Genomic DNA, 12,329 nt, shown 5'->3' on the forward strand with positions numbered 1-12,329 from the left:
CACACATAGGCCCAATTTTTACTACACTCTCAAGGATATTGTATTTGAAGTTGCAAAGAAGAAAGAAGGATTAACTTTCTCTTTGCAACTTCTTTTCTTGGATATTGGTGAATGTTTTAGGAAAACTGTGTATAAATGGAGACATGTATAAATGGAAACGCCTCTAGATATTACTCACAAAGAAATTTGATCTAGAACCATTACCATATGAGGGTAAGGGTTCAGTCTGGCTCAGACTATGAAAGACAAAAGAAGACAATGAAAGACAAAGGAGGTCTAGTCTGGGATGCAATTATCAATGAAAATAAACTCTTAGATTGAGCACTCAGGAAGAAAGTTTCCCGTGCCTCTTTTTTTAGTAAATTGTTTGATTGTATTACATTTAACATTAACATTTATTTTTCACTTAAATTTGGTTATAGTTAGATCATGTAACATATCACATCCTTTTTCATCTATGCTCTTCTTCCATATGTGCTACCGACTTACGACGTTTCCTTTGCAACATCTGGTGCAAATGCTAGTATTATGTTCCTCAGCAGCATCCAGAGACACAGGTTGCACCTTTTGGAATGATTGTTGGAAAGCCAGTGGATCTGGCAATGTATGCTCAACAACACCACCCTCATGTTGCTTATATGCCGCGGAAAATGTGGCCACAACAACAAATGCCAGAGCAGTCCAGCAGCCCATCCTCTTTTTCAGCACAAAAAAAAAGCAGTATAATTTTATTATATTCAAATATAGACATACATATTTGGAGATATTGCCATTTGTTTACGCTGATGTGTGGGCCACGCCACATCTAGAGTATTAACAAAAACATTTGAAAGATGTCCTTTTCATGCTACATAATGTTTGAGTGGATTTATAATATTTATGATCAACAGAAATAGGAAAACTAAAAAGATTACCATATCAGCAAAATTATATATGCATACCTTCACTTATGAGATAAACCATTGTATGAGCACGTGTAGGAAACATACCAGAAAATTTTCCATAGCTTAAGAGTTATATACCCAGAAGACAAAAGTCCTGGATCTGGGAGCGGTTGTTGACCATTTTGTTCTGCATCCTCCAAATGCCTTGGGGAGAATTAATGCCCATTTTGGATAAAGCATCTGCTTTTTTGTTTTTGTACCTGTCAATGTGTGATATCGTGGATCTTCTTCCATTCCTATTCTTGTTCACTGATGCCTTTTGACTTCTTTCTTTCCTGTTCCTGTTCTGTCCGGTCAAGTCGAGAGCGTTGTATAGAGATATGATAGATGCAGCTACAGAAATGTTAGATTCCTTTTTTGAGCTGAAAATCCTGCCATTTCTCCACTTCCATATGGCCCAAATGGTCAATAATGGGATGGCCCGCCATTCTTTTTTCATGGAGCACCAACTTTTGAATGTTTCTGTAATGGATGGGAAGGAGCATAGCGAGAAACCATAGTGGCCAGCAAGATTCTGCCAGATAGGCTGCACCTGTGGACAAGTGAAAAAAAGATGCATATTGTTTTCAGAGTTAGGTGTTTTGAGTTGTTTTCTGAAGGTAGATGGTAGTCGTGCAGAGTACTGCCAAAAATGTAGCCACTGTAAATGGATCCACCATTTTGGAGAGACCCCGAGGGAAAAAAAAATAATGCATGTGAACCAAATGTCAGGGGAGCTGAGGAGAAACAGAAATTGCATGACAGATGTGAACAATTTGCCCGCAGAATGTGCACGCCAGCTGTCAAGCTTAGAAACAAAAGGACGACGAAAGGCTCACTCAAAGGAAGTCCTATCGGCCTAATAAAAAATGAGTACATCGAGCGTGTAAAAATGAAATCAAACCTTTGCACATTGACCTTGGCAAAACGAACCTGGGTGCATTAGCTGCAAAATAACTCTGAAAAACATGAAATCGAAATGGGTACATGGAGCATGTAAAAGATGAAATACTACACATGTTCTCTAAGATAGCATTAACCGAGTTAATAATTTAACTAGCATTGGAAAACTAAGTCAATACTACCTAATTTAACTAGCATTTATTTTCAAATAATCAAGTATCAAAACCAACGAGTTATGATGATATCTATGTGAATCGTAAAAGTAAGTCAATACTACCCAATTTACCTAGCACTATAAATATTATTCAAATACACAATGATAAGAATTAAAATTTTGTTGAATACATCTAGTTACTTGTCATGTCTTCAATGCTAAGTTTTGGTACAATTATAGAGTATCACATTGTGATGTAAATGTAGTCTAAATTAAAAATTTTAAATTACACCATTCATTACTATATCTACTAAACATAATACAATGGCCACAAGGTACCACTACTCATACTAACATGACAAATAATTGAGCTACCACTATAACAAATAGATTTTCACTACCATGGACATAGATAAATTAGGGATTACTTTTTCACATGTATAAAAAAATATATAGATATAGTTTCCCATTGTTACTTTTATCACACTACTTATGACAACACTTACTTTAAGACAATCTCCCCTTAACAATAAGGACATGATTATTGAAGCCACCTAATTTAATAATATAAAAGAGAAACACATTTATTATATTGGGACAAAGATACTAACCTTGGATCTATCAAGGGAGGAATGGGGTCATATTACTATAAGTGAAAACCTCTTTTACAATGTGAACTTTTGAGTAAATTTTTGCATCATATTTATCATCTCAGCACTTATAGATCTATGTGAGTTCTCTTAAACAATTTTATCTTAATTGTCTTAAAACTAACTTCGGACATTAATTCAAGCTGACTATTCACTTTCCAAGGCAGAGAATATGTCAACTTGGCAGTTACCTGCATTATAACTTAATATTAAATACTATTCTTGTTTTTTATATTAATATGAATGCTTCTAATATTTAATATATTGTTAAGTAGATTACCCATTGAATAATTAGTGAAGTATCTAGTATTGGATGAGAGAGTTGTAAGGTTAAAATTTTGGCTACCACGGGTTAAATTTGGTGTTTGTATCATGTCATGAATTAGATTTCACACCTCTCCAGGAATCAATCAAAATAATTTACACATACCAATCAAAGGCATTCAATAGATGGTTAAAGTAGTGGTTGGGAGGAGTTCATTGTCAAAAATATCCAAGGGTTTCCAAACTAGAGCAACAAGGGCATGTGTTTGATTTATGGGCTATCGTTTGAAAATTTTCCATGAGAAGAGGAGTTGGTGGGAGTCCTTATGGAAAGGGCTTGCACCTCTTCCTTTATTTCTTAAAGTAGGCTTGAAATAAGTGATTATAGATATATGATATATATAACATGCAAAGCACTCACAACACAATAATATTGAACATTTGCATGAGACATAACTTAATTTATTTTCAATAAATTTTTTCTTTAAAAAAGGAAATATATGCTACCATGATGCAATACAATGATTTACCAACATTGGGCACGAAACAAATGAATTGGACCATGGATGCTACATATGATGACAATCATCCACAATAAACTATGATTATTAGCCACTCTGCAATCAAAGGCACAATGCAGGGACAACATGTATCCATCTTGGAGGACAGTGGGGAAACCCAAAATTTTATTGATGCACAGTTGGTGGAGTGTAGAGGCATTCATATATTGATATATATCCTGAACAACATGGGCGAGAGAGGATGCCCATGCTTGACCTAAGTTGTCTTCTTTATTGTTGGTTAGATATGTTGAGGATATGGTTGATGGGACAAATGTTGAGGATATGGTTGATGGTTCGATATTGAAGTCAAAATCCTCCCTTAACCCTTTAGCCAAAAAGATGTCTCCTCAAGTATCTCGAATAATATCATATGAAGAGTCATAATATTTAACTTAGAATTATGGCCCACCATGATCATCTAATAATTAATTGAAATAGCAGTAGACCGCAATTGCGGGATTGGGTGGATCATATGGTGGGACTATGCTAGTGGGAACCCTATATAAATGACTTGAACCCCCCTTGATTTTCTACCTTGATGGCATTCATCTCCCAAATTTCTTGTTGGATGTTAGCACCTAAATCTGCCTTAGGCTGAAGGAAAGCAAAATTCAGGGTAACCACAAACCATGCTCAGTCTGGTAGCTAGCCCTACCAGAACAGGAGAGGGCTCTCTCTGAGTCACACTCAGTGAATAGATAAATGAAACGGTCTGAGATGACTTACAGTGAAATATTGATCTTAGGCTAGTAAGTGAATATGGATACAAGAAACAATTTTTTATGAATGACTGAGTTTCTGGGATGGTATGGGACCAACGGACAGCAATGAGCAGAGAATTTAATACAAAGGCACAGATTACTTCGTGAGGCAAGATAGGCGGAAAGTCTAGCAATTTAGTTTGAAATAACACGAAATGGAGAGATTTCTTAGGAGAGTGAAAAGGGCATAAGTACATGAATCCTTTTCAACAGAAGAAGAACACTGAACATGAAATTTTCCCACAGGCAGAGCAATATAAATGAATTCTACCTTATCTAACTTAGAAAATTTCACTGGAAATGAATATGAAATGAACTGTGAAACATAACGAAATACATATGAAACATAAGAGACACATTTTCTACACTCACAACCACATGAATCTCATGAAACAGAGCCACTGCCTTTCATTAATCCTCTGTCAAAATATACAATGAAGAAACAGAGTTTCTTTCCCACAGTCTCCCAGAAATTACAAGCCAACCAACCCTTTGCAAATAGTTTGCATACAATATATAGAATGTGCCATGAAGAGATAGAACACCCAGGGGTTGGGGAGTTACTCGAATCATTACAAAATGGAAGTGGAAAGCCAACCATTAGCTACAGGTGTAGCGTTACAAACATGACAAATGGCTTGGGTGGCCGTTTGCCTTCCTTTGCCACTTGGATAGAAGCCAATATGGAGTGAAAATAATTTAAATGCCACCTTAGGTGCCAAAAAAAACTAAAATGTAGATGAGCGGGCCCACATGGAGAAGTCACGAATCGAAATTTCGCGAAACGGAGGTAAAATTGGGCTTTTTTCCTCTATGTACCGCGCCATTTTTTGTGTGCGCCACTCCACTTTGGAGCTTGATTTGAGGCACTTTCAGGAGTCCAAAATGTGCCCAAGTGTGCTTGTTAGAAATATTGTCCTGTCTATTTTCTAACCCAAGTGGAATTTCTGAATTTGGTGCTCATTTCCCCTCCAAATCTTCATTCTCCCAAGACTACTTCCTGTGTGTCAAAATAGGGGCAGAGAGGTCATTTTTTGGGTGTTTTTGACCTCTTGGAGACGCAGATCTTGCCCAAATTTCTTGTCCAAGCACCAGTAGTCGTGATTTTTCATGCTGAATCCAAAAATGCAAACCATTCTTCATTTGGAGCTCCCAATTTTTAGCGTCGTGCCACAGGGAGAAAAAACCTGTGTTTTGCCCAAAAATTTGTCATGTGACCAAAATTTCCCCAAATTTTTTGAAATTCGGGCTGGAGGTCCTCTATGAAGTACTATGCTATGGCAAGGAAGCTTCAACCAATATTTGAAGCCGATCTTGCTCTTTTTCCTCTTTTCCCTCTTTTGTTTCTTTGCTCAATTTTGCCTTCAAGCTCTTTATCCGGGCCTTTGCACTCATATTTCGTGCCCTGTAATGGAAGGCCATGTGTCTCAGTAAGGCATGGTCCTTGTCGGCCTTGTCCAGCAGCCTCTCCAAGTGCATGTTAACTCTCTCGAGATTGGCCTCCCGATCCTCATTGATCTCTTGCTCCAATGATGTGAGCTCAACTCTTCTCCTTTGTGCAGCTTGGCGATGCTCACGAATGTTTTGTAGCTCCATAATCGCCTGTTGATCCTCCAGCTATTTGTTCCTCTACTCCAGGTATTTCATGTTCCACTTAGCCCTCTCCAAGTCAAGGGATAAGGCCTCAATCTCTGATTGCTGCTCCTGGATGATCTCTCTAAGCTCTGCATTTGTCGGTTCTGTATCTGTCTCATCATCATGAAGGAGAACGAATTCTGTCTCTCGTTCACCTGATGGCTCACTTGAAGGCCCCTCATCATGCATTGGCTCCTTACCTCTGTCCTGTTCCTATGTCGTCGATGTAGGAAGCGAGGCCCCTTCCACCCCGGGTGGAGATAACACTCGCTTTGCTGCTGCAAACAAATGTCTACTGCCTCTCTAATAGGTGATGAATACTAGCATAGTAGCGGTCTCATGGCGCTCATACTGATGAGAAGGACCACCTATCTCATGCTCTACCTCTGATACTACCTGTGCAGTGCTGAAGAAGTCACAGGAGATGAAGTCCTCGCAAGCAATGCCCTGCAATCCCAACTGATGATCCACCAAAATCTGGATAAGAGCAAAGTGATAAACACTGTTAAGCTGCTGCTAAGGGGTCTTATGCTACATGAAATTGTTCATCCTCTCTATGTTCCTGCAAATGAAAAATGGGAGGTTCATCATCCACACCCTGGTAAAGTGCATGAGCAACCTGATGTGATAAGCATATAGACAAGAGAACCTCCCCTCACAGCTGAAGTACTTTATGATCAATTTCATGAGCGGAGCATACTCATATTTCAAATATCTGAATGGGAAGACTCTTGTGAACTGCCTCAAACAACTGGCCTTAATGTAAGGTTCATAGTATTTCCTATCAACCTTCTTCTTCTTATGCCATTGTTCTCCAACATTTGGTATGCATGTTGCCGCTGAGATAGTTTCGGGTGTCAATGTGAAGGTGACCCCGGCCAAGATAGACTGACCTCCACGTAGGTGAAGCACAAAAAGATGGGCCAACTCATGATGAACTCTAACATTGGCCACCCTTTGACAAAATTCGAAACATGCTAGGTGCTGGAAACATGACATAGCAAGAGGGCATGCCTGCAATTCAGTGAGGGTGTTTGGCTCATCCCTAACATGTTTGCCACTCTTGTGATGTCTCCTGGGAGCCCGTTCTTCTGGGGATGTATCACTTTGAGTCTCCACCTCATACTCTGATGAACCGTCAGATGCCATGACTGTTGTTTATGTACTGTACTTGGACTGCCCTTTGATGATGGTGAAACAAGGTGTTGTTGTGATATCTTGCAATATGGTGAGGAAGTTTGGCAAGGTTCTGAGCGCTTTGTCTGTGTGTGCCGCGCGAAAAACCCAGTGTGTCACGCCCTGGGTGTGCACCACACCAGTTAGAAAAATACACCGTGGGCCGGCTCTGTGTGCGCCGCGCCCTCTGTGTGCGCCGTGCCCCTGCCTATATGCGCCGCGCCCTAAAATCGCCTCCAATCTTGCTCTAAACTCGAACAATGCACACTCAATGACTTTGCAATGTTTCCCTATGAACTTGCTTTGCACAATGACTTTGATTTTGGTGGAAACTTGTTTATAAAGACTTGGAAGTGATGGGTTAAATTTTTTCTTCTCCAAAAGCCATTTTTCTAATGTTATGTTTTGACACATTTTCACTGACTTAAAGCAACACTGATTTTCACTTTCCCTTTGAAATTTTGGCTCAAATTATGAAATTTTCGACACTTTTTGCCGGGATTGCATGACAGGACATTTGGCCACGGAAATAATGACTGCATCTGAAGAAATCAATTAGCAACCTTTTGAAAAATTTATCACAAATGACACTGTTTGACTTTTCTTCAAAATAGAATTTTGAAGAACAGTCGAAGTTTATCAATATGACGATGAAACTCTCTAAATCATTACTTTGTAAGGGCCTCACTCTGGCCTGCATGGCTTTACTGGACATTTTTAAAGACCAAATTGATTAATCCCTAGACCTAATGATCAAAAATGACTTTTGTCCATTAAAAGATCAAACATTGACTGTCATGGACTTTGGTGATCATTGACAAAAGACCAAAGCCAGCAGGAGCCAGACATGAGGGGAAATGACTAGCATGACCTTTTCCATTAGATTATGGCATGCCCCTAGTGAAATGCAGCTGAGTGAATGGAGCGGGACACCTAAAAATGAAATTCATAAAGAGTTTTGATCTCTGACGGAGGACTGACCAGACCGACTCTAACATTGGCTCCAATGGGGGATGGTAGCTCCTTGGAGGTGCCAAGAACAATAGATCTCTGGAAGAGCTACACAGTGCCTTCATCCATTGGGCTATGGAGTCCATTATTTCGACTAACCAACATGACTCAATTTATTGACTGAAACTTGACTCAAACTGACTCAATGCAAACTGACATGACTGAAAAAAGTTGACTCTAACAAACTAACTCAAAATACTAAGAACTGAACTTAAAACTTAAAGCTTGGTGGTAGTACATGACCACCTACATTTCTGACAAGACTATATATCATCAAACTATATCAAACTTTGAATGTAACCAATCAAGAAGATGGCTTCTTGACTGATTCTTCTGATCAGATCTTCTAGTAAACAATTGATACTGGTAACTGGGCCTCCAAAAACATAATTGACCATGATCTCCTTCATCACTGAATACTGCAATAATGACCTTCACTGCTAACTATAACAGATTTTCCATTGGATCATGAAAAACATGAAGATTTACCTCCTGCTGAGGAAACAAGATGTCTTTTTCTTTTGATTCTGATCTTCCTTCATAATGTACTTCAGAAAAAGTATGTTCCTGGTCCTCAAAAAATTCTGAACAAGCAAATGAGCGGATTTCCTCTTCAAAGGACACTTCAAAACATGAAACATATGAGGAAGAGTCTGAAAGACAATCCAGAATGTTCTACTCTTCGGTAACCTGAATGTATTGTAGGTCACCTTCATATGATATGACAGCCAGATTATCTTTGCATTCATCAATCATGAGAAAAGAAACTTCGAATGATTCTTGAAACCCAAGCATGACATTTCTATCATCTACCAACGATTCATCCAAGGAACCTTTTTCACTTACTTGAACAAAATTCTCATCTTGTTGTTCATGAGTTGACTAGATTACCTCTTCATGAAGATTGTGTTCTGATGACATGAGAACATTTGGATCCAAAACTCTGTCTTCTTCATCCCAGATGATTTCAGCAGTAGAGTTCTCTTTCATGGGACTTAGTACAAGGTTTTCTTGGTCACCATAATCCGAATATGGATCTGAAAGGGTTGACTTAACATTATCACATTCTGAAAGTAGAACTGGACTTCCCTGCATGCTGTCTTCTTCTATGGACAGATCCGAAACGACACTTTTTCTTTCATCACTTTCAGCCATATGGAATTCTTCAACCTACTGATCTATAAAGTTGTTCACCGGATTGTCATCCTTTTCAAAAGAGGAAGAAGTTTCACCAACACTTTCTTGACCATGTGTGCACTGCAAATATGCTTTAGCTTGAGCTGGAACATAACCATGCAAGAGTTGACCTATCGCGTCTTCAGAAAAAGGAGATAAGACCTTTTGTTTCCTTTCACTCAAACAATGATTGTCTTCATTAATTTAAAGTGAAGGTGTATATAAATATTCCTCATACTGCTAATCCATTTCATGTAATTCCTGTTGACTATCAAGATGCAAAATTCTTTCCTCTTCCACCATACTACAATCTTGATCATGCTGCAAACCACGCTTAGTATGGTAGCTAGCCCTACCAGAACAGGAGAGGGCTCTCTCCGAGTCACGCTCAGTGAATAGATAAATGAAACGGTCTGAGATGACTTACAGTGAAATATTGATCTTAGGCTAGTAAGTGAATATGGATACAAGAAACAATTTTTTATGAATGACTGAGTTTCTGGGATGGTATGGGACCAACGGACAGCAATGAGCAGAGAATTTAATACAAAGGCACAGATTACTTCGTGAGGCAAGACAGGCGGAAAGTCTAGAAATTTAGTTTGAAATAACATGAAATGGAGAGATTTCTTAGGAGAGTGAAAAGGGCATAAGTACATGAATCCTTTTCAACAGAAGAAGAACACTGAACATGAAATTTTCCCACAGGCAGAGAAATATAAATGAATTCTACCTTATCTAACTTAGAAAATTTCACTGGAAATGAATATGAAATGAACTATGAAACATAACGAAATACATATGAAACATAAGAGACACATTTGCTACACTCACAACCACATGAATCTCATGAAACAGAGCCGCTGCCTTTCATTAATCCTCTGTCAAAATATACAATGAAGAAACAGAGTTTCTTTCCCACAGTCTCCCAGAAATTACAAGCCAACCAACCCTTTGCAAATAGTTTGCATACAATATATAGAATGTGCCATGAAGAGATAGAACGCCCAGGGGTTGGGGAGTTACTCGAATCATTACAAAATGGAAGTGGAAAGCCAACCATTAGCTACAGGTGCAGCGTTACAAACATGACAAATGGCTTGGGTGACCGTTTGCCTTCCTTTGCCACTTGGATAGAAGCCAATCTGGAGTGAAAATACTTTAAATGCTGCCTTAGGTGCCAAAAAAAATTGAAATGTAGATGAGCGGGCCCACTTGGAGAAGTCGCGAATCGAAATTTCGCAAAACGGAGGTAAAATTGGGCTTTTTTCCTGTATGGGTCGTGCCATTTTCTATGTGCGTCGCGCCACTTTGGAGCCTATTTTGAGGCACTTTCAGGAGTCCAAAATGTGCCCAAGTCTGCTTGTTGGAAATCCTGTCCTATCTGCTTTCTAACTCAAGTGAAATTTCTGAATTTGGTGCTCATTTTCCCCTCCAAATCTTCATTCTCCCAAGACTGCTTCCTGTGTGTCAAAATAGGGGCAAAGAGGTCATTTTTTTGGGTGTTTTTGACCTCTTGGAGACACAGATCTTGCCCAAATTTCTTGTCAAAGCACCAGTAGTCGTGATTTTTCATGATGAATCCAAAAATGCAAACCATTCATCATTTGGAGCTCCCGATTTTTAGTGCCGTGCCACAAGGAGAAAAAACCTGTGTTTTGCCCAAAAATTTGTCATGTGACCAAAATTTCCCCAAATTTATTGAAATTTGGGCTGGAGGTCCTCTATGAAGTGCTATGTTATGCCAAGGAAGCTTTTGCCAAGATTCGAAGCTGATCTTGCTCTTTTGCCTCTTCTGCCTCTTTTGTTGCTTTGCTCAATTTTGCCTTCAAGCTCTTTATCTGGGCCTTTGCACTCATATTTTGTGCCCTGTAATGGAAGGCCATGTGTCTCAGTAAGGCATGGTCCTTGTCGGCCTTGTCCAACAGCCTCTCCAAGTGCATGTTAACTCTCTCGAGATTGGCCTCCCGATCCTCATTGATCTCTTGCTCCAATGATGTGAGCTCAACTCTTCTCCTTTGTGCAGCTTGGCGATGCTCATGAATGTTTTGTAGCTCCATAATCGCCTATTGATCCTCCAGCTGTTTGTTCCTCTGCTCCAGGTATTTCATGTTCCACTCAGCCCTCTCCAAGTCAAGGGATAAGGCCTCAATCTCTGATTGTTGCTCCTGGATGATCTCTCTAAGCTTTGCATTTGTCGGTTCTGTATCTATCTCATTATCATCAAGGAGAACGAATTTTGTCTCTCTTTCACCTGATGGCTCACCTGAAGGGCCCTCATCATGCATTGGTTCCTTACCTCTGTCTTGTTCTTGTTTCGTCGATGTAGGAGGTGAGGCCCCTTCCACCCCAGGTGGAGATAACACTCGCTTTGCCGCTGCAAACAAATGTCTACTGCCTCTCTGATAGGTGATGAATACTGGCATAGTAGCGGTCTCATGGCGCTCATACTGATGAGAAGGACCACCTAACTCATGCTCTTCCTCTGATACTACCTGTGGAGTGCTGAAGAATTTATGGGAGATGAAATCCTCCCAAGCAATGCCCTGCAATCCCAACTGATGATCCACCAAAATCCGGATAAGAGCAAAGTGATAAACACTGTTAAGATGCTGCTGAGGGGTCTTATGCTGCATGAAATTGTTCATCCTCTCTATGTTCCTACAAATGAAAAATGGGAGGTTCATCATCCACACCCTGGTAAAGTGCAAGAGAAACCTGATGTGATAGGCATATAGACGAGAGAACCTCCCCTCACAGCTGAAGTACTTCATGATCAATTTCATTAGTGGAGCATACTCATCTTTCAAATATCTGAATGGGAAGACTCTTGTGAGCTGCCTCAAACAACTGGCCTTAATGTAGGGCTCATAGTATTTCCTATCAATCTTCTTCTTCTTATGCCAATGTTCTCCAACATTTGGTATGCCTGTTGCCGCTGAGATAGTTTCGGGTGTCAATGTGAAGGTGACCTCGGCCAAGATAGACTGACCTCCATGTAGGTGAAGCACAAAAATACGGGCCAACTCATGATGAACTCTAACATTGGCCACCCTTTGACAAAATTCAAAACATGTTAGGTGCTGGAAACATGACATAGCAAGAGGGCATGC

Source organism: Pinus tabuliformis, chromosome 7 (assembly GCF_031772625.1).
Source record: "Pinus tabuliformis cultivar Carrire ecotype Pingquan chromosome 7, CPIR1, whole genome shotgun sequence".
Taxonomy (NCBI): domain Eukaryota; kingdom Viridiplantae; phylum Streptophyta; class Pinopsida; order Pinales; family Pinaceae; genus Pinus; species Pinus tabuliformis.